Here is a 23,809-nt window from a genome sequence, read left to right as displayed (position 1 = left end):
AGACATTGAGCATCTCTGCTGGTTCATCCGGGAAACCTGGAGCCCTGTAGATTGGTGGGATGTCCATGACTCTGCTACACTGAAAGGACTTTGCAAGCCCTGGGAATCTTTTTCTGTCTTCCCAGCTGGTTAGAACAGCTGTTGTGAAATGGATGCGGATTTCCCCAAGAGAAGCAGCAGAAGGCAAGGAATCTCGCCTTTGGTCAAATAAATAGCACGCGGTCCCCCAGAGGAAGCCATGCTGGTCCCTCAGTGATGATGAGTGAGGCCACATCTGGAATATTGTGTCCAGTTTTGGGCCCCCAGTATAAAAAGGATCTGGATTTGCTGGAGCAGGTTCAGAGAAGGGCAACAAAAATGATTAAGGGGCTGGAGCACAAGACCTACAAGGACAGGTTGAGGGATTTGGGTTTGTTTAGTTTACAGAAGAGAAGACTTAGAGGTGATTTAACAGCAGCCTTCAACTTCCTGAAGGGGAGCTCTGAAAAGGATGGAGAGAAACTGTTCTCAGTTGTGTCAGATGTCAGAACAAGGAGCAATGGTCTGAAGCTGAGGAGGGAAGAGTGTAGGTTGGATAGTAGGAAAAACTATTTCACCAGGCGGGTGGTGAAACATTGGAATGTGTTGCCTAGAGAGGTGGTGGATTCTCCATCCGTTGAGGTTTTTAAGTCCCGGCTGAACAAGGTCCTGGCTGGGATGACTTAGTGGGGGTTGATCCTGCTTGAAGCAGGGGGCTGGACTCGATGACCTCCGGAGGTCCCTTCCAGCCCTGTGATTCTGTGATTTTTGTATGAAGCCCAGGATGTGTTAAAAGCTCAGTATTAATGAGAAAATATTGCATTGCAAATCTGTCCTTGGGGACTTCAGACCAAATTGCTGTCTGGGGTGACAAGTGACAAAGATCTTTCAAATCGAGTCACAACCTTGCCAGGAGCTGAATCATGGAGGGGACTGTTCTCCTCCGTAATGACGGATATTGATCACAGGTGGGAGGCTTTTTTGGCTTAAATTTTGCCTGATGTTTTCACCTCGTGGAACAATGAGCCCATGCAAAGTGGTGGGAGTTTAAATCCACTCAGCATTTGCAAAAGCAAAACAGAAAATGTCAAGAGAGAGGAAAATAAAAAGGGAAACTGAAAATCAGTTCAACTTTCCACTTTTCCAATGTTTTCCAGACAAAGATTTTCAAGCATTTAAGAAACTCCCTTAATAGTTTAGCTGGCTTGCTTTGTTCTTGACCTTAAAGATGTTGACAGCATTTTTATTCTATGTTCTGTTAATTTATTAGGATCAATTGCAATAAAAACACTTTGAGTTTATTTACTCCTTTCCACGTGACTGCCTCAAGGCACTTTGCAATCATTAATAATTAAGCTTCGCAGCCACCTGCAAAGCACAGGAGAGCCGTGTTTTCCACTGAAACTTGTTCGATCATATTTTGTGGATAATTTACCCAACGTATGTAGCTCCTGGTGTTTTGTCTGTTTGCAAATCAGCCCTAGAGTAGCCATGATCACTGGGAATGTGTTCGTGATTTGTACTGATGACCAAATCAGTGGATCATTTGTATGCTCAGGGGCTGATTCTTGCCTACACCAAGGCCTTTTGTGTAGCCATGGTAGGACCTGACTGCCGATGAAAATGAAGGTATTAAGGATCCTTTGTATCTTTCAGGATCTGAGCCTACATTGTTTTCAAACTGGCTTTATATGAGAATTTGCTATGCCTGCATACCTCTGTGGGTCCGGGCCTATATGATCCCTGGACGCCCTACTACCCATAGCGAGAAGGGCTTTGGGTTTAATGGGTAGACATGTAACCCCTCTCTTCCTGGAGCATGAAGCTTTAGAACAAAGTTACTAAGGCAGGTGCAGCTCACCTGTTTTACCCGCTTCGCCCCCTTTTGATTCCACAGCTCTTTTCTTTCACCTATTTATTTTTCCTGCATCGCTCTTCTTCCCAGCCTGACAACTGATATCTCCCCCACATACAGGGCACAGCTACAGCTATGATTCAACCTACCTGCTGGCGTGCACACCTGTTTCAGGTGAGTCAGGGCTGGATGGAAAGTGAGGGCCGAACTTTCCACGCAGCTCTAACCACGACTCTGAATCCCTCTGTAAAACATTACAGCAGCAGTCAACGGGGCGAAAAAGAACTGCCTCGGGGGCATTAAGTTTTAAAGCTCTCCCATTAGCCATGTTGTGGCTCAAAACCGGTGGCTTTTGGCTGACCTCCCTCTGACTGTCCTTCCAGCTGATCCTAATACTCCACTGTAGTCTAAACAGAGGTGGCTATCAGCAGTAATAAACTCTTAAGTGCCATAGCTCTGTTGCCAGCATCTGGATTGCTGCTTGAGGGAGCTGATGTAATTTAAAAGGTAATAAATGGCAGCGAAATCAGACGGCTGATGGGGCTGCCGGTGGCATCTTTTAATTTGGTGTCATTTTCTTTTGGGGAGAATTAAATGAGCTTATCCATTAGAGGCTGAGGCTGGTGACGAATGGGGCAGTGGAGTGCACAGGCGGCATTAATTAAATCCGCATGTGCTTGGATAATATCGCAGCAGGAAACAGGAGGAGATGGGAAAGTTCTAATGGAAATACAGCACTAATAACAGGGCTACTGTGTGGGCTAGGATTGCCAGCACTGGCTGAATGCTGTGTTGCAGAGTGGTTTGAAGATGGATTGTTACTATCACTGCACCGACCGAGATCGGGCCCAAGCAGTGGCGGAAGCTACCTGGGCAGAGAGTCTTCCCCATGGACACCGTGCAGCCTGAACAGGTAAGGAGTGTAAAGGGTAGGAGAAGACCGTGTAATTAGCCACACAGTTTACAGCTGGGTTTAATGGCAACAGAAGCTGTTTTAAAAGCAGCTCTGTGACACAGGAGCCAAAGGTCAGCTTGAGCAGAGTCTTTCTGGGTCGGCTCATTATACAAGCAGGTGGCTAATGGGCCGTTCAAAGCAGCTGAGAGTTGCCCATCCCGGATGCTGTTGTGAATAGATTGCTTTCATGTGGCCGGTCTTGCTAGAGCTGTGTCCAGGTTGAATTGCTGCAATGGGACAGCCCCCCTGTTCCCTTTAATCTTTTCCGTCCATTGTCAGAATAAATTTTTCTCTGTGCATCCAGAAGGGTGAATGTGCGCCACCAGTTGGAGCAGAACCCCAGCTGTGGGTGCGCTGTTAATACAGCTGGGCAGCACTTGAATCTCTCCTGGGCGGTTGCCCAAGCTCCCAGCTAACAGGGAACACTGGGCAATCCTAAACTTTTGGGAACAGGCATTTGGCATCAAAGCTGGGCCCTGCGGGTGAGATTCTGTGCTAAGCATCTGAGGCACGGTGCAGGGCTTGCCATCCATGGAGAGAGGAAGCTAAGGTGGCTTGAAGACCATTTGTGCCTTCAGAGTTCTGGCCTCTTATGGGGGCCAAAACATTCCCTGGTGTAACTTACACAGACTGTCTTCCCACTCCTGACGGGTCTTTTCCATCCCTGGAATCCCCCTGTTTGGCAGCTGGCTGCAGCTGTCCTGAGATTTTAAATCTCGCAATGCTTTAGCAAAGCAAACATCATTATCTCTACTCTACATATGGGGAAACTGAGGCACAGAATGGGACACGACTTACAGAAAACAATTCCCAGGTCAGCCGATTCCCTGCCCCGTACACCGCCTCTGTTCTCTTACACCATCTTCTTGTCTTTACAACAAGCTATTTTCCTAACACAGTGGTAGGAAATGGTTTCACAAAAAGGCTGGAAAGGGTTAAAGCTGTGACCGCCAGCAGCTGAATGACAGAGTTATCCATTAAAAGAGAAGGATGTCAGGGCCCTAATTTCATCAGCAAGCTAATTGCAACCGTGGCATCTCGGAACATTTCTGCAGGAAGGGAATGTCATAGTGCTTGAAAGGCATCATGCATTTATGACTGCGCCTTGCTGACAAATAAATCTACAGTAGAGTTCTGGAAAACACTGGTGAGTCCCTCTCATTTGTCAGTCTAAGAGATTCTCACAAGCTCCTTTACCACAGTATCGGAGCATCTCTCCCCTGCAATGTATTATCCTCCCAACAACCTTCTGAGGTATTATCCCCATCTCACAGATAGGAAAACTGAGGCTCGGAGGCTGACGTGCTTGCCCTGCTGGAGTGGGGAATTTTTTTACCGTTGAATTCAGTGCGGCCTAATGGCTACGTGACTAGTCCAAGATTACATCCTTCCTTTTCACCTTTTATGACCCTTAGCCAATAGTCAAACATTTCCATGTCCCAAGAATCTTCTCTTCAGAACAGGGGAGAAAGTCAAGGAGTGGATGGATCAGGAAGAAAATCTCCATCTTGCCTCCTGCAGGAGGTGGTCTCCCCATGGCAGGGCTGAGACAGTTACAGAGAAAGCTTACACTAGTCCCACCAAGGATGTATTGAACTGAGGCTACACAGGGAATTTTATTCTCTAGTCCAGAGCCATCTCTCTGGCACCTCTTCCCAGCACCGAGCTTGGACAAAGGCACACAATTTTTAAACTCAGTGTTAACGGCAGAAGTCAGCAGGGAGTGCTGTGACAGAGCCCTGCTGACAGACAGTGTGTTTATCAGATTTGCAGATGACTCTGTGCTGGAAGAAGGGGATCAGAATTCAACATTACCTCGCTATGCTGACCTGGTCAGAAGCAATCCGATGACATTTGCCAAAGACAGATGCAACGTACTTCACCTAGGAAAAGAAAATCACATTCCCACGGGGACAATCGCTGGTTTGGTGGCCAGCCTGTAGAAAAGAAGCCGGGGGCTATAGTGGATTGCACGTTGAATATGAGCCAACAATTAACATTTTACCAGCAATTATCCCCAGGAGCAGTTTAGCAGGGGTCACGGTGGAGCCTCCATCGCTGGCGATTGTAAAACCAGGATGGAGGTTTCTCTAAAAGAGCTGCTCTCGGCAGGCCTGCCAACAGGGGGAGGGGAAGCGAGCAGGTCCCCCAGGGTGCTGCAATTCCAAGGGGTCCGGAGCTCTAAGACACCACTGCTGTGGCGGTAAGTGGAGCCCTGAGCCTTTAAATCCTAGCAACAGCACTATGTGGGTCGCTCCAGGCAGCTCGGGGGCTGGCAGGGCAGGGGGGCACAGCAGAGCACATCCCCATGGGCGCTGAGGGCTGGCTGCTCTGGCCCCACCCCTTCCACATAAGGCTCTGCCCCTTTCAGCAGCACAGAGCCACCTCCCTCCATCCCGCCATCTTGCTCAGAGGCCTGGCAAGCTGGGCTCTAGGAGTTATTGTGGGGCAGTTCTCCAGCCCGTGCAGTGCAGGAGGTCAGGCTTATGGTCCCTTCTGGCCTTGGACTTGGCGCATGCAAAGAGAGCCTCATTGTTCTGAGACACAGCAGTAGGAGAGTCATATGTTGGACCTAGAAGTGGGCAGTAACCGTCCCGCTGTCTCTGGTCCTGAGCAGCTGGAGCACTGGGTGCAGTTCCAGGCACCAGCTTTAGGAAAGATGGGACCAGATGAGGAGAGATACAGGAAGGGTGAGAGGGTTAGAAGATTTGACCTCTGAGGAAAGGTTCTGCAAACTGGGTCAGGTGAGTCTCATGAAGAACGGGCTGGAGCTGGGGGCGGCCAAGTCTTCAGATATTTCAAAGGTTGTACAGAGAATGGTGGTCCCTTGGTCTCCCTAGCCGGCAGGGGCAGGACAGAGGTGAACCTTTGCAGCAAGGGAGATGTAGCTGCATATTAGGAAAACTCTCCTTAGGACAGTCACAGAGAGGCAGCCCTGTTAGTTTGTATCTTCAGAAAATAAAAAAGCAGTCCTGTAGCACTTTAGCCTAAGAAAATAACTCATTAAGCAATGAGCTTTCGTGAGGCAGACCCACTTCTTCAGAGCTGGAAATTCTGATGAAAGGGAACCTCCTAAAAGTCTGCCTCCAAAGGACAGGAGACCCTCTCTCTACCACCCTTCGCCGCAGCAAACCCAGGTCTATGGAGACCATGGTCACTAGACCCCATCTCCAGCCCTGCAAGAGGGGAGGACAGAGAATTCTCCAGCCTACGGTGGCAGCAGGGAGCTCACGGGGTCTCCAGCCGCAGGGCCCTGCCAGGGGAGTGCTGTCAGTTCATACAACTCCCAGGCATGCTGAACAAATGCCTGGGATGGGATAGTGAGGTTGTACTGAATAGAGATAGTTAAACAGCGTACAAGGTAGCATGGGAGATAGTGGAATCCCTGTTGCTGGAGGTTGTTCAGAATAGGTCAGGCAAACACCTGGTGGGGATGGTCTTGGCCCAACCTTGGCAGAGGGGGCTGGATTAGATGACCTCTCAAGTTCCGTTCCCGCCCTGAATTTCTAGGATTCTTTTTGTTTGCAAGGGAGCAGTGTTCAGTTTTTGAAAAAAATGCCGAGGCATTGGTGAGTTTCAGCCAGGATGTCTTATCCCAGGAGCTGTGGCTTCCAGCAAGGGCATTAGCTGCCTGTTTTAGTCTCTCTAGTCCTTGATGTGAGTTGTTCCCGGAGAACATCCCTTAGATCAGTGGTTCCCAACCTTTTCACTAGTGGGGACCTCCACTCACTCCCCAAACTGTTCACCGACCCCCATCAAAGCGAATTCTACCCGCTGGGCACACTTCAGTAAATGAAAAAGGAAACCACAGCGCAGATGTTCAGTCAGCAGCTAGTAACCTTATTGGAAGAGATTGAATTTAAAAATAACAGGTTGCAACTTTGCCATTTATTTAAAACTTATTTTCGATGATCATTTTGATTTTAACTTTTATTTTTTTCAAAGACCTCTTGTAGACCCCAGGCTGGGAACCACTGCCTTAGATGGATCTGCCTGGGTGCCATTTGTAACCACCTCTGTTCAAGGGCTCATGTGTGCCCAAATTACACTAAGAACATGCTCAGATTTGGTGTAAGTGATTTCTTTTCCAGAGCTGTGAGGCCCTGACATTGCCTACTTCTTGGCAGAGGAGCAACTTAACAAAAAACTCCCTGCTCGACCCTTTCTCCAGTGTCACAGAACAGAGTCTGCAAAGCAGAGCAGGAAGGACTGCATAGCCTGGCAGCTCATCAGAGCTATGTGCTGCCTCTGAGTCTGCAGGATTTGGAGATCCAGGAACTGGGACACCTGCAGCTCCCTTATTGCTGGACCCCGGAGCCTTTGACAGGTCAGCATACCTGGGATGTTTATTGCAGGGCCTGTTCAAAACTTAGGGCTTGTCAGCTTGGACAACTTCCCTCTGCAGCGGCTGAAAAACATGAGCGGCAGAACTCCCCACTCACCTCCCTTCCCTGTCCCCAAGAACACTGCTAATGTCTTCTCGGCATGGTTGCAAAGCTTGACCTGTGACTTGGGCGTTCGTCCAAGTACAAGAGCACTGAAGCAGTGGGACAAAGTCAAGTTCTTGGAACTGGCCTGACTAATCCCAAGAACAAGGGTACTGAGGCCAACTTGGCCGTGCAGCTCTTACAAACATGCCCCATTTCCCTGCGGGCCGAGCTGGCTGGAACGACTTGGATTCCAGGCTTATTTTAGCACACGCCTGAGAGGCAGAGCTGACCTTGTGTGAAAGCAGAGCCGAAACCCATCATGCAGGCAACGGGCTTCAGAAGGACTGAGCATTGGCCCCGATCCTTGCAGCCGTACAGAGATCTGATCAATTGAGCGTTGCTCTGTGTGGTTGCAGGGGTCTGGGTCCATGGGACAGCTTGCAACGTGGGGGTGTATGGGCCTGATTCTGAAGCATGCTGAGCATCTGCAGTGCCCAGAGATGTAAGACAGAACTGGTGGAGCTTAGCCCCTTTCACCATCAGGCACCCACGGGATGTGTGTGTAGCTACAATGGCACAGTCTGTTTCTTCAAAAACAACAAAAAGTCCTGTGGCACCTTATAGAAGAACAGATATTCTGGAGCATAAACTTTCTTGGGCAAAGACCTGATAAATGGCACAGTGGGTGTAGTGGTGAAACTGGAAAGCCCCGGGGAAGCATTTGCAAGAGCAGCACCTGAGTGACTGCTCGCTGAGTGCCGCTTGGCCCAAAGGCCATGTTACACGAATGCGATGCAAAGGGCCACTGAGATCTGCAACTCTAGCGCAGTTGCGGCCATCAACGGCCTGTCCTGGGAGCAGAGCTGCTTCAGCTAACAGCCACCGGCGGACAAACCGCTGGCCCTCGGACCTGGCCTTTGCTTCTCCTGCTGCTCTGGCTCAGGCCCTGGTGTTTTTGGTACATGTAACTTGAGGCTAGTCTGGGTGGTATTTTGCAAATCCATTAACTAAGGCTGGATTCGGGGTCCAGGTCAGGCTCATGATCCGCCCCCTCCCCAGGTTCAGATTCACAAACTCCTCCTCCTGTATCTTTCCCTCTTCCTAGCAGTGGCCCATCTGATGAAGCGGGTCTTTGCCCACAAAAGCTCATGCTCCAAAATATTTGTTAGTCTATAAGGAGCCACAGGATTTGTTGTTTTTGCAGATACAGACTGGCACAGCCACCCCTCTGATACTTGGCTCTTCTTGCTATTTAGGTTGCCGACTCCTGACCTAGCTCGAGGGAGGGCAGCTGCTCTGGGGATGTCCTTACTACAGTGTAAGCCTGGGTCTCTGGGACACCTGGCTCGGGCCTCAGTTTTTCCACCCCCTGCTTGTGCATCCACAGTGCATTGTAACCCAACCATTGTCACACAGCTGGACCTGGGTCTCACGGCTGTGCTGGTGCATCCATACTGCTGCTCACAGACTTTCTGACACCAGTCTGTGGCTTGAGCTGGGTCCTCACTGCACAATGTCAAAGCTTGGACCTGGGTGTCTCCACTCGCTTGCCCAAGCCAGACTGATTTGTGTGCAGACAGAAGCAGGACTTGGGCCTGGACTCAAACCTGAATCAGAGCCCGGTGTGCAGTGCAGACTGTGCTGTGCCCAGGCTAATGCTTCACTCCCTCACATCTGGCACTAGGCTTTCTGGGCTCCAGCCCTTGGTACTTTGCAGTGCAGCAACCCCACTGGCTCTGACTGCTTTGTGGGAGAACATGGCTGTCCTTGCAAGGCACATGGAGGCAATTGGGGGATTGGCCACCATAGCGACTTTGCAGTGGAGACACGCCGAGAGGGCCAGCTCCCCAGCTGCTGTGCACAGAGGGGCTCTGCTGAGCCAGGTGAGGGAGCTCTCCTGAGCCTCTCCAGCTGAGGAGTGAGCTCTCCTGCTGCAAAATTCCAGCAGCCACGGTTGCAGAAAATGACAAGCAACTGGAAAAAAAAAGCCTAGATTTTACCGAGTGTTTTTAATAGGAAGAGCTCAAAATGCTTCTTAATCCTAATGGCTTTAACTCCCAAACACCCCTGTGGCACCAGGCAGTGAGAAAAACCATGAGAAAGCCCACAAATGTGCAACCAAAGCAAGCCCTGGGGCAACGCCGCAGCATTAGGGGGTTAATGCGTACTAGCTGCGGCTGGAAGGGACCACCAGCTTACGCTAAAGTGAAAAGCAGGCGCCTGCGGTTAGGTTGTTGGCCTGGTGCTGTGGAGACCTACATTCAGGTCCTTGATATCCCCAGATTCCCGTACGAGTATAGACAAGACATTTCAGCCCAGATCCTAAGCTTCTGAACTGCTACTCACTTCCGTGGGAGTGCGGCATCTCAACAGTCTTGGGAGGATCTATGCCTTAGCTTCTCTGGGCTTTAGTTCCTCGTCCGGAAAACAGAGATACTAGCTCTGCCCTAGCTGGGAAAATAAATACTGGTTGAACCTCTGTAGTCTGGAGCTCTCGTCTGGCAACATCCGTAATGTGGCATGATTTCCGTTTGCTGGGTGATCGCTTATCACGGCTGTGGCCAAGTTTCCTGTGGTCCCATAAAGTTTGTTTCCAGCCACATATCCAGCTGTCAGTGTTCCGTGCTGTAATTTACCCCAAATGTCTTCTAAGAGCCTAGTCAGCAGTGGAAGTGTTGGTGATGTTGCTTGACAATACTGACCTCCCATCATCCAGCAAATTCTCTTGTCCAGCACTGGCCAAGTCGTGGGGGACTAGAGAGGTTCAACCTATAAAACAGATGTTGGAAATGCTTGGACACTATGGACCTTACAGACATGTTGAGCTCAGTGAGTCATCGCTCAGGAAAACTGTGTGGTGAATTTTGCTAATTTTTCTGTTCAGTAATAGCTGACAGAAGGCCCTGATGACAAATACCTCCATCGTTTATTCAATTCCAAATCCTCGTGAGTAGGTTACCATTTTCAGCCAACTGGCTTCGTGCAGCCTTCTTGCTTTGGCTTGTTCCTGTTTTGTGGAGGGTTTGCTAAAAGATTAGTCAGTGTAGTTGGGCCAGTTTTCTTTTTAGGAATCATCTTCCCCCCCTCCCCCAGCCCTACTATCTCCTCTTGGAAACTGGCAGCTGGTTAGCATCTCCCCAGCAGTTTAGGGCAGGAAGTGAAAAGAAGACTAGCCTTCCCCACTGACACTCCTGTAAGGCACTGGGGTCAGCGGAACATAATTAGCTGAGCTGGACTATGACCAGATGGCCAGACACGCAGCTGGTGAAAAATGGAGCAAAATCTTGAATGAGAACAAAGGAGCAGAAGCCCAGTTCTGTAGCTCTTTGGAAAGATGGACTGGCCAGCCAGGACATTAGTGCTATTGCAAGCCATGTACATGTAAATGATACTGCCAGATGCTCTGACCCTCTTAAATCTAGTCTGCTCAGCAGACCCTGCACATGACTTCTTAAGTGGTGCGGGAATTCAATAGCAGGGGCTTTTCCCCCACTCAGTGTTGAACCAATCCTCTGATATTGTTTTGGGGCTGCTGTAGCTGCCATCTTGTGGGGGACCTTTTACCCATTTGTAACAATTAAAGAGTCCCTGTTGTTTCCCCTCAAAAAGTAGATTTACTTGTGCCAGCGTTTGATACAAATTCCGTTCCGAGTGATGGCATTCTGCCTAATGTTCTAACTTTTGGTAGTAAACAATATTCCTCAGCTCCCTCCTTAATAGCGCAGTGGTTTGAGTAGTAGCTGTGTGACTAGAAGGCTGTGAGTTCAATCCAACAGAGGTGCTGGTGGTGTAGTAGTAAGCATGGCTGCTTCCCATGTTGCTGGCCTGGGTTCAGTTCCCAGCTAGCACAGCTTTTGTTTCCTGGGGGGGAGGGATAGCTAGCTCAGTGGTTTGAGCATTGGCCTGCTAAACATGGGGTTGTGAGTTCAATCTTCAAGGAGGCCATTTAGGGGCAGGGACAAATGGGTGTTTGGAGTGGTGCTTGGCCCTGCTAAGAAAGCAGCGGACTGGGCTAGATGACCTCCTGAAGTCCCTTCCAGTTCTAGTAGATGCCTATCTCCAGTTACTACTAAGAAACTTTTGTGACGCTTTCCTGAGTGCAGTTCAACAGCTGCAGCGGGTCACCTCAGAGCTGATTGCACGTCAGTGCTGGGTGCAGTAATTAACATTTTTCAAAATGTTTTAAACTGAAAAGTGCTGCAGGCAAGTCTTTATTACAAACTATTATTATAATTATAGTGACCTCTGTTTAATGAGGACATCTTTTACCAGGATAGCCGTTTAAGTGGGGCATGTCCCAGGGAGCCTGAGTTAATCTAATGATGTTAGTGCTGTTTAATCAGGACAGCTTAGGAAAAATTCAACTTTTTAAAAATATCAATATGCGGAAAATATCCGAGCCTGGCAGAGGGAAAGATCACCCACCCTCCTGCTCGAGTAAGTCCCTGGCCGGTCAGTGTTCAGAGCACACCAGGAGCTCAGATGGCATTTGTATCCGTTGCCCGTGCTCAGGCCAGGTGCCACCCGACTTATTTACATTGATTTTGATGGGGTTCCGCCAGAGTAACATCAGTGACTTCAGTCCATCCATTGTGCGAAGTCCAAGAGAAAAAAGTCCCCCTCACAACAATATAAATGACAGTTGCAAACTCTGTCCTGTTGCTACCATAAAAATACAATCCACCTCTGTTTGCTGGGCACTTCAGTGCCAACCACCTAACTAGAATCGTAGAACAATAGAGCTGGAAGAGACCTTAAAAACACAGAACAACAAAAAACCATAGAGCAGGGGGCTGGACTCAGTGGCTTTTTTAGGTCTCTTCCAGCTCTATTGTTCTAAGCAGGACCAAACCCATTAGATCAGCCCCACCAGGGCTTTGTCAAGGCGAGACTTAAACACCTGCGGGGATGGAGACTCCACTACTTCCCTGGGTAGACCATTCCAATGCTTCACCACCCTCCTAGTGAAAAAGTTTTTCCCAATGTTCAACCTGAACCTTTCTAACCGCAACTTGAGACCATTGTTCTGTGTTCTGCCATCCGGAACCACTGTGAACAGCCTCTCTCCGGCCTCTTTGGAGTCTCCCTTCAGTAAGTTGAAGGCTGTTATCAACTGCTGATGTTTGGCACCATGAAGAAGTATGAAATGTTATCTCTTAGTCTCAAGTCAACAGGGGACTCGGCATGTGCCTAGCTTTAACCACTGACATCAATGGGATCATTCACACACATTTGAAATAACAACCATTACTTTGAAATAACCATCCTAGCATCCACACAGCACAACCACTCGTTCAAAACAGTGGTTGGCTTATTTTGAAATTGGTACACCTCATTCCACGAGGAACGGTGCCTAGTTTGAAACATCTATTTTGCTTCAGGAAGAAGGGTTCTTTCGGAGACGGGGTTTACTTTTGAAAGAGCCCCATCTATGCTGCTTTTGAAATGGTCCCCTGATTGCAAAAGCCCCTTCTTCCCACCTTGTTTTGGGTAGGAGGGGTTTTTGAAATTGGGGGGTGGGTCGTTTCGAAAGGCCCCGGGCTACATGGGTGGTGTGTGTTTCGAAAGCACCAGTTTCGAAGCATTTGTGGCTGCCATTGTGCTAAGAAGGTGCTGCATATTCCTGGAAGCACCTCATTAGTATATTCCAAGGTGCCACATTATCATAACCCTTCCAAAACGAGGGGCAAATGTAGCCACAGCCAGAAACATGCTTAAATACCTTATTGAAACATGGCCCACGTGACCCAGAAAGCTCATTCAGTACAAGATGGTTAAGAGCAGCTGGAGTAACCTGCACAGAACTAGGAGGGAGGAACCCAGGTGGCAAGAGGGAAGAGTAAGGAGGAGGTCCAGGAAGCCAGTCTTTGTACACGTGGCTGGAATGTAGTAGTCCTCTGAATAAAGAACCAGGTTAGCTTTAGAAACAAGGGGTCTGTGTTATTACCCAGCATGTGCCATGTGCAATAATAGCCATAATTAGAGTAGCACCAGAGCTACCATTGAGGTTGACATTTTAAAGAGCATAGATGGATTTGGAGGCCATGAGTCTGAATTGGGGACAGAAACTCAGCGGTTGTAAATAACTGTAGTTCTGCTAAAACCTGTTTAGCTTCTCTGATTTACCCCTAGGTCAGTAAAATGAATCAGTGCAACTTCCCGTAAACAGGAACCTGATGTCATTTACTCCAGTGTAATTCTACTGACTTCCTTACGTTGCTTCACAGTGGTGGAGAAGAGGTCAGAATACGACCCAGTAAAAGCAGAGAGAGCCACGACCTGGTTTCAGTTAAAAGACACAGCCAGTTATTGCTATACAGCAGTAATTCTGAAATACTGTTCATATGGATCTTGAAAGTTCAAGTAAAGTTAGCTCTGTCCTTCCCAGCTGGATAAAAATGTCACTCGAAGAGGTAACAGAACAGCAATAATGACACTAGAAATAGGTCCAGCGAGCATTGCATGAGAACTCATTCTTGGGGGACCGGCAGGCTCCCTACCTACCACAAAGCCCATAAAAAGTGACCTAACACCCACTAAATTAATTACAAAATCAAACAGCTCCCTGAGAAATGTACCTGGGCCAATCATGTCACTGCCCAGTCTCATTAACATCACCTTGTACTGATGCTTTGTCTTTGTAAGCCTTGGGTAGAGGCTGGATTCTAGAATGAACCCTCCTTGTGCCAAGGGCTGGGGTTATTTGTTTGCAGCTCTGACGGGTCTACGGGTCAGTGGATAAGGGAGAGGCTGGCTGGTTCATGTAACTTAAGACTAGGAGTTAGGACCCCTCTGTCACAGGTGGCCTGGGTTGTTATCCCCTACCTTCTACAGACCTCAGTCCCCCACCGGTACATTGGTAATGATAACGCATACAACCCATGGCCAGGCCTGAGAATGGAAGAAAGTAACGGTCTTGCAAAGATGACTACCTTAGAGATGGGGATGTGCTCAGATAGTGGTAGCGGTTGGATGCCAGGGAAGTAACAGAGACAGGTAAACAAAAACATCCGGCCTCCAGGCCACAAAAAGGATTTCCTCCTATATTCTGCATTACCACCGGCTATTCCTGATCATTTGCCAGCATATGGCCATATTTCTGGGGCATCGGGAAGCTGGCCGGGATAGTCACTGGGATGGCAGAAAGTGTCTGTGGCCAGCAGGAGGGGGCCAGTTAGGGTTCCTGGGTAAACCCCCAACCTCACATCCCAGTTCTTTGCTAATAAACCCAGCCCACCACTGCAGATCCCACACAGGAGCGGTAAGGAAAGAATCACCAGGCTGGAGCCTGCAGGCTAGAATACAAGTGTGAGAAAACTCTGGCAGAGGTGTGGGAATTATGGGTGCCCAGGTGCTGCAGCACCCCCATGTTTTATATGGGTTCCTGGGCATGGTCCCCACACCCCATCCAGGGCCCCCTTCTCCCAGAGACACCCCCACTATTAAAATGTTCCAGGGCCACGGAGCTGTGGCTGGGGGTTAGAGCATTCGGTGAGAGGTGGGGAGCCAGGATCCAGGCCCCTGCTCCAAAGTCCCTTTACATAGCTTCTCCACAGTGGAATGGCTTCCATGGGAGAGATGGAGGGTGGCCCATGTGGTATCTACCATAGCCCAGGGGCTAGGGCCCTCACCTGTGAGTGGGTCCCATTGTATATGCCATAGCCCTGGCCTCAGTCCTGTCCCCACTGCCCCATGCAGAGGGCAACATGAACCCAGGTCCCACGAGTGTCACCATGTTCTGTGTGAATGTGTCTCCGGGACTCGGTCCAGGAGGTAAGCTCCGAGGACACGGAGCAGACCCGGCCCCACCGGCAGGTTAGGCAGAGACAGGCCTATCTTCCCCCAGTTCAGGAGGCACTGAGGGCTTAGGAGCCCCAATGCCACACGTGGAGCTGCAGTTCACTTGTCCAGAGGCAGAAACGTTGCGCTCAGGGAGATTAGCCTTTCACAGGGCTCGGCAGCGCCTGAGAGGAGGCTTGGTGACTCCCATCACAGCCTGATTCTGGGATTTGGGCTCCTACAGTGGCACTTAGACACCTAAATCCTTGTGTCAAGTGAGCCCAAGGTGTCCTCTGGAAATATGGCCGAAGGGCCACCCCCATCTCTATTCACTTCAACTCTCCTGGTTAGATCTTCAAGCAGAGCAGCTCCACTGAGGTTAGTGATACTACACCAACGCTCGCTAGCTAAGAACTCATCCCTCCCTCCCCTGAGAGAACCCTTTCCCTGCCCCCATTTTCTCCTTTCCCCCAACACACCCTCCCTCTTGCCCCCATGTTATTTATTATCCAGGGAGCACCTAGAGGCCACGGGCATGGGCACAAGCCATGTCTTCGCCCTTGGATTTTTCACTCCACTCTTGATGGGACAAAACATCCAGATAATTCCAACGTTAATGTCCCAGGCCTGCACAGGCACAGATGCTATCCTTCCCATTTCTCAGCTCCTGCGATTCCCCTGCCCTGCACGCTGCCATGGGGCCCAGGCAGGCTCAAGTCACTCCATGTTTTTTGTTTTGTGGTGTGTCTGCTTCTGGCAGGCTTTAATGGGTAATGAGGGGGAAATTGTAGGCTTAAGAATAAAGCTGCATTGAAAACCAAGAGCTAACATTTCTAGAGTTCCTGGCTGGCTCCCTGTGATGGGGTCTACCCTCTTGTGAGTGCCCCACTGCCATGTAAGGTCTTTCTGGTTGGTTTCAGGGTTCTGAGGGTGGGATCAGACTAGCCCTTGTCCAGGGTGCTGTCCGTCACTATACAACTGTGCCCAGTCCATGGCCACCAGGCAGGGGCATGGCCCTGGTCTAGGTTCAGTTCACACTCAGAGTGCTGCTGGTCTCCAAGGCAGTACATAAACCTACTTAGGTCAATCTCCTAAAGGGAACTCACTGGTCCTAGCCCAGCAGCTTCTTTTATATTGGCCTGCTGGGCCGTGATTGGCTGCAGCAGAGAGAGTGGCTCTATCCTTCCTGGAGGACCTCTTGTCTGCTCCTCTTGCTGGGATGGGGTGTGGAAAGGCCTCTGTCCTCCTGCAGGGGGCATCAGGGCATCCACCCCATCACTCTCCCATTCAATGCAACTCTGGGCTTTGTATGCCATTCCCTTTTGTTTGTACAGGGAAACAAGCATGGCTCGGATCCTGCCATACATCAGTATAGCCCCCCCTGCCATTGACTTCAATGCTGCTGTGTTAATAGATGTGGGCCAAGGATCTGAGCTGGTCTGCTGAAGATGTTATGTCTTTCCCTCCCCCCCGCCACCACCATTGTCTTCCTTGCAGCAGAAAGGACAGCGGCTTCCCTAGACCAGGTTACAATCTGAACAGACAAGGCAGACACAAAGAGGGAGGGGAAACTTAGGCACAGCTAAGTGATTTGCTCCAGGCCACACAGCAAATCAGTCAGAGCCATCAAATGCAGGTATCCAGACTGTCAGCATACTGTCTTATATACTGAATGCTGGGGAATAACGGGAAAGGAGCCTGGGCGCATCAGACTGCAGTTTTATCAGAACTACTTAGAGAGGTGCCGGACCTGAGGAAAACCAGACACCTGAATGTTATTATGAGGCTTTGAAGTAATGCTCTTGTGCCTCAGTGTCCCCACTTGCACAATGAAGAAAATAGCAATCCACGATTAAAACCATGGTAAGGTCTCTGAGGGTGCATCTATACTTGCATTCCTCTTTTGAAAGAGGCATGCAAATGAGGTAAATCGAAAATGAAAATTATGTATAAATTTGCATATTCAACACTTCATTTGCATAGTCTAATTTCGGAAGAGCTTCTTTCGAAAGAAGAAAGCCAGTGTAGATGCTGCTCTTTCGAAAGTAAACCCCATCTTTGAAAGAATAAATAAAGGGAAGGAGGATTCTTTAAATAAAGAGAAGAAGGATTCTTTCAAAGATGGGTTTACTTTCGAAAGAGCAGCAGCTACACTGGCTTTCTCCTTCCGAAAGAAGCTCTTCCGAAATTAGAATATGCAAATGAGGTGTTGAATATGCAAATCTGTCATTTCCATTTTCGATTTGCATACCTCTTTTGAAAGAGAAATGCAAGTGTAGACACACCCTAAATGAAAATGGTCCACAGAGAGCAACTATTATCATCTACAGCTATTTTTAGTCTTACTGAGATTTATGTATGAGTAGTGGTAGCAAGATTGTGTTATTTATTTAGCTGCACAAATAAATGTGCTTCGCTTGTTTACTCTTAATGTTCACTGGGGATTTGTCAAAATGGGGATGTTAGATGGGGATGTTTTAAGGTAACCAGCCCAGTGCAAATTTCCATTCTCTATTAACAATAATAGACCATTGAGATCAACATAAACACAGCCAGCCCAGCTGATGGCAGAATCATAGCAACCGAATCAATTCATTTGTTTCCAAGTCTAAAAAGCTGATAGGAACCCAATGTAGTCTCCTAGATACAAGAGAGTCTCCTACAGGTTCTTAAATCAGTGTCTTACACTTAACTAATTCTAAAGAGAAATGCAACCAAATGCACCTATGGGTTTTTGTGGTTTTTTTTGCAGCTAATTCCTTTTATAATGACTTATGTTTATCATCAGTAAATGAATGTTTACCTGAGATAGCAATAATCAGAAAGCAAATTCAATTGTATTGTATGAAAGGGAATGCACAAGATCACACCATTTACTTAAAATCCAGGGACAGGACTTCATTCAAGCCCCCTTTTATCCTGCAGCATTTATCAGTGGTTCCCAATTTCTTTCTGGTTCTGTTTCCGATGAAAGCAAATGTTAAACACACACAATACACGACCAGGTTAGGTGAAGCTGCCCTACGATCTTTGTATGGCACGTCATTGTGTTCTAGGGAACACCCCATTGATTCTGTTCAACCTTCTGCTAAATGACGGACTTTGTTTCCTCCGTACTATTTATTGCTGGGAGACAGTCAAAATAAAAACCATAACTATTTCTAAAATACCTTAATACTGTTTATTGGGTCAAATTGGGAGAGAGGCTCAAAACCTGCCTGGATTTGTAATAAGAACAGTAATACGTTTCCTGTTGTGCAGTATTTTATAGATCACAAGTGAAACAACAAACAACAAGTGGCTAGTGTTCTGCCAAACACATTTGCTGTGTAGGGGTCCAGTTCTGGCATCACTAAGGGCCTTCTCACAGTACACAGAGTTAAACATGTGCATGCTTAGGGCTCTATTTCCAGACATGGTGCTTCTTCCTACTATCATCATTATAGAGGCCGAACACTTGCCTCCTGATTTTGCTCATGGTGGGTTCCCTCTAGAGCACAAGGGGATACTTACAGGTAAGCCCCTATTATGAGTGCTCCTTTATCTGACCAGTTGCAGCCCCTTACCCAGGTATGAAAAGCAATTACCTTAGTGCGAAGCTTTCTATACTGCTGTACACACAGATGGTGTAACTTTCTCCTGGATAAATAGGTTCCAAGCAGTGAACCCTCAAAGATTTTGCGTTCATGAGTGGAATAATTTTTTTTATATATTCACCAAGGCATGTGCGGCTGTGTACCACCAGTAGACCCACACCCTGCCAGCTGGGGGTACTCTGATAATCAGCTGGGCAGCACCCGAATCTCTCCTGAGTGGCTGCTCAGGTGCTCAGATTCCAGGGAACACTGGTTCCAAGGCCAAAGTACCATTGTGATCAACTGATCCGACCTCCGGAGTAACACGTGCTAGAGGCTAGCCCCAGAAAAATCACTAGAGCAGAGCTTTTAGGAGAAGTTTTCAGTGATGGAGACTCCACTGCTGGCAATTGTTTCAGTGGTTAATGACTCACTGTTAAAAATGTAGGTCTTATTTCCAGTCTGAACTTCCAGCTATTGGATCATGTCAAGACCTTTCTCTACTAGACCGAAAAGCCCATTCTTAAACACTTTTCTCCAGCCAGCAGAGTTCCCGCTAACATGGTCCATCCGTGGGCAGAATAAATTTTAGGTGCACCAAGGCATGGGTAGATGTGCTCTGCCAATCAGCTGAATCTCTCCTGGGTGGCTGAACAAGCACTCTGCAGGGAACAAGTGATCAAGCTGCCTCTCAACTGTCTCAGTAAGATCATGCCCCGCAGCAGGAGGGGGTCGCTGAGAAAGAGGGAAGGGTTGCCAACTGCAGCCCTAATAAACCAGAAGACTCCACAAGATGAACCTATGTTATCTGGAGTGGTGGTGTTCTCCTCCTTCATAGCCCATATCTGGCGCACGGGTCCCAATGGTGTTTGTGTGACAAGAACACTGGGGATTTTTTGTTGTGTGGGTCACCATTTTTTATTATTGCAACACTCTGGCTGGCTGTCCAACCGCTGGAATTTGGCACAGGTTGAGAATGAAAAACAAATGAGTATCCAAGTCCCCGAGAAGGCTGTGAGCATTTCAGCTGGGTCGTGGTAATTGGCCATGAGCCCTTTCAAGGCACTCTCCTTAGATCTCTGCGGTGGTGGCTATTGAAGTGTCAGTGCAGTGACTGATTCTGCAGGTCAGACGTGGCTCTCTATACAATGCCAAGCCTTTGCAGTAGTGCCACGGCTTTACTGGGGTTGCTCTGGATTTGCTCCATGGAACTGAAACCCGAACTTGACCCTGTCTTTGAGTGTAAACACACCTGGGCATTTCTTGCAAGTGGGTAGAGCTACATCCATGTTTGCTAAAAGGCAAAGATTCAGCTCAAAACAGGAGATTTTCATGTCTGTGCATTTAAAGACGAGAAGGGACTGTCAGGATCATAGAATCATAGAATAGTAGGACTGGAAGGGACCTTGAGAGGTCATCAAGTCCAGCCCCCTGCCCTCATGGCAGGACCAAGTACTGTCTAGAACATCCCTGACAGACACTTATCTAACCTGTTCTTAAATATCTCCAGCGATGGAGATTCCACAATCTCCCCAGGCAATTTATTCCAGTGTTTGATCACCCTGACAGCTAGGAATTTTTTCCTAATGTCCAGCCTAAACCTTCCTTGCTGCATTTTAAGCCCATTGCTTCTTATTCTATCCTCAGAGGCCAAGAAGAACAAGTTTTCTCCCTCCTCCTTATGACACCCTTTTAGATACTTGAAAACCACTATCATGTCCCCCCTTAATCTTCTGTTTTCCAAACTAAACAAACCCATCCAGCACAGGGCAATTAATTTCAACCAGTGGCTCCTTTTAAAGTCCAGACACCAAAGTCCAGAATCCAAAAATCCCAGTACATTCATTTTCATTATAACTTCCTGCCAGTATTCAGGTAACTTTCCAGGTACCTGAATTAAAGGTAATTGCTGTAAAAAAAATCGTAAATGCAGTGTAATGACACTGTCATTACAGCTGTTGTATTAGAAAGTGTAACCAATACTAATGATCATGAATGATTACAGACACCATTAACTCAGCTCTAGCTGGCAGAAGGGCTTCATACCACCATATTCTGGGGAGTTAATTAGACTTGAGTGAAAGCTAGTGCAGTCCGATGCCACAGAGGTGCTTATGTGGCATTCTAGCTCCAAGAATATTACTGAACTTCTAAGTTCTGCGTTCCATTTGCTTTCATGTACCAAAGGATTTGTGGTCACTGCCAGAATGTGGAACATAGAAAAGGGCTGTGAATGTACATGAGACTGTGAGAATGACAAGATAGGGTCTAATCATGTGTCCTTTTAGCTCAGTACAAGATGGCGAATCTTCATTGATAGTTGAAGGACATTCACCTTATTATTATATCTGCACTTCTGTTTGAGACTTGACCCACTATGTTTTGCATGTAAGTACAGAACATGTGTAGGCTACATATTTGCACACGTCCTGGGCTTTACTTGTTGTTGTTGTTGTTGTTGTTGTTACTAAGACAATTATCCACCACACATTTCCTACTGTCTGTGATGAATAATATAAATCATTCAGCCGGACAACTTTTGTAAACAGTCAGATTGGCCTGTAGAGTTGTATTGATTTCAGTCCAGCAGAAAATGCTGAGGTTTAGTTCCGCACCAGGTAACTACCAAATAATCTCTGTGCTGGGCCTGGGTTGCATGTTGGCAGATGATTAGGAACATTACAACCAAATGGCCATGATTCATAGACTGAGCAAGTATTGTCTAGCAGAAAAACATACCACGCCAACGTGCAGATCTCAGTCTTCTCTTTATGATTTACTGTGTTCAAAGCACCACCATTAGAAAACAAGCTATGGCAGAGGTGTGAGAGCCATAAAAACTATATGTTTATTGGTCTATAAAGAGCTAGAACCTGATTTTCAAAGGTGCTAAGGAACACTTCCAAGGAAGCTGCAGAGGCTTGACTCTTCTGAAAATCAGACCACTACTACAGGAACTGGAAAGCTACAGGGAAGGGACATCACTGCAGAACATGTGAGAAGATTACAGCAGCCCTCTGGATAGAAGGGTCTTCTTAGACCCTCCGGTCTCTCTCTTTGGTTGATCTTCAGTATACGTCATCTTGCTACAGCTCAAATCCCAAGGAGTCTACCTTTTTGAGATGTGAAGAAGTACTCCTTTTATTTGTTTTAAATCAGCTATCTATTAATTTCATTTGATGTGTTATGTGAAGGAGTAAATAACAGCTCCTTATTTACTTTTTCCATACCAGTCATGATTTTTTGACCTCCATCACATGTCCCTTTAGTCATTCCTTTTGCAAGCTGAAAAGTCTCGGTCTTATGAATCTCTCCTCATATGGAAGCTGCTCCATACCTCTAATCATTCTTGCTGCTCTTTTCTGTGTCGTGTGCACCTACGTTTTCTCTCCAAGAATGATTCAGCATCTTGTCTATAGTTTAAGCTTATCTGGGGATTGTGTTCTCCAAATATTTCCCATGTGCAGAGAATGGAAGCCCTTCTGTTTGGTTAAGCACAGAACTTGATTCAGCAAACGTGCCTTATCAGAAAGCAGCCTCAAAGGATATAGTCCTAACACTTAAGGACTGGCTGCCCCAGAGCTGTGCTAATGGTCTTGGGAGGTTTTCACTTGTGTGTTACCAGTTGGAAGCTACAGCAGCTCAGGGAGGATTAAAAGACTTTCTCATCTCATGGACATCTGGTAGCCACATATGATATGAGTTTGGTGGTCTCAGTTCCATCTCATCACAGACTCACCACCTGGCAGGTGCAGCAGAGAGGCCAAAGTCTGTATGGCCCATGATTCCCTTTCTATAGATATTCTTGATGCTGTGTGAGCCACAAACTAAAGCAAATGCCCTTACGCACTTGCGAGCAGCGGAGGCTGGCCACACAGCAACTGGGTCTAAACACAGTCCTAAGGGACTTTTCTTCCTTATGGAACTGGGCTTCCCTCTCGGCACAGAAGCAATGCAGCAGCGTTCTGCCTTTCTTGGCAGCTGCCACCAGACGCTCTGCTGGCTCTTGGCAATCTTTGAGTGTCCCATGCCATGAAAAGGAGCTAGGGAGAAAATATGGGGATCTAGAGGAAAGGGGCAACCATGCCCTATCATCGCAATGGCACATTCAGATCCCTTCTGGTAGGGGGATAGCTCAGTGGTTAGAGCTTTAGCCTTATAAACCCAGGTTGTGAGTTCAGTCCTTGAGGAGGCCTTCCAAGGGTCAGGGAGGTCAGATTCTTAAAAAAAAACAGTCTGTAAGGGTTGGTGATAGGCCCTGCAGTGAGGGAGGTGGACTAGACTTGATGACCTCTCGAGGTCCCTTCCAGCTCTATGAGACAGGTATATCCCCCTGTTTCAAATGGGAGGGCCCAAGAGTCCATGGTACTTGTGCAGGACCAAATTGGGTCTGGCCCTGCACGCTGCATGCACAAGATGAGGGGTGGAGGGAGTTCCATCAGAAGGAGCTTGCCTCTGGTGAAAGGGCTGGGTGGACTTGTCCACCCTCATTGTGGTAATAGTATGAGTGAGGGCATCAGCACCCTCACAACCTCTGCTTGGTTTGTGCTCTCCTGTCCTGTCCAGCAGCTGCATTTGCCCTGAATTCAGGCAGGTGCTATTGGTGTAGATCCCAGAGCTCCTCCTCCACCCTCAAGCAAGGGGCATGGCGTTAAAAGCCGTCATACGGCCCATCGTCTTCCAGCTTTGCCAGTTACCTTCCTGCAGTGGGGAGTCTGCTGTGTCCCTCTTGAAATGGCAAACTCTGGAAGATATTGCTCCTGGGGATCCCATTGTGACGTCATTCCCACCCGCCTACAATGACATCACAGTGCCTGAAGTCAAGAGGATACCTAGGAGTTGTAAGTCAGAGGATACCCACCGGCTTACTCGGAGTCTTCATAACAAGCACAGACCGAGAGCTGTGATCTGTGGTCCTTTAAAAGCATCTGGTTTTATTTCAAATGGAGATGGCTGACCCAGTTGGGATAATCAGATACAGCAAAAACATCATCACCCCTCCATGCACAACCAGAACAAAAACAATCGAGAAAAGTTGCGTTGTGGCTGCTCCTCTGCTGCCCAGGTCCAGACAGAGTCAAAAGCAGCAGCAGAGACACATGACAAGAGGTCTCAAAGAGGCTCAGATGACTGCCCTAGGATGGGTACCCAGCCTCTTCACCAACTTCACAGGCTCCCAGAAGATTGCCCTGCTTGG

General features: G+C 48.0%; 1 pseudogene; it reads left to right on the top strand.

The window, feature by feature from the left end:
• Positions 1-2,348: 2,348 nt before the first annotated feature.
• LOC142015971 (elongin-B pseudogene) overlaps positions 2,349-23,809 on the top strand; it is a 54,574-nt pseudogene continuing 33,113 nt past the window's right edge.

Source organism: Carettochelys insculpta, chromosome 7 (genome assembly GCF_033958435.1).
Source record: "Carettochelys insculpta isolate YL-2023 chromosome 7, ASM3395843v1, whole genome shotgun sequence".
Classification (NCBI taxonomy): Eukaryota; Metazoa; Chordata; order Testudines; family Carettochelyidae; genus Carettochelys; species Carettochelys insculpta.
The sequence above is the reverse complement of the archived record's forward strand: the minus strand, read 5'-3'. Positions and strand labels throughout refer to the sequence as shown.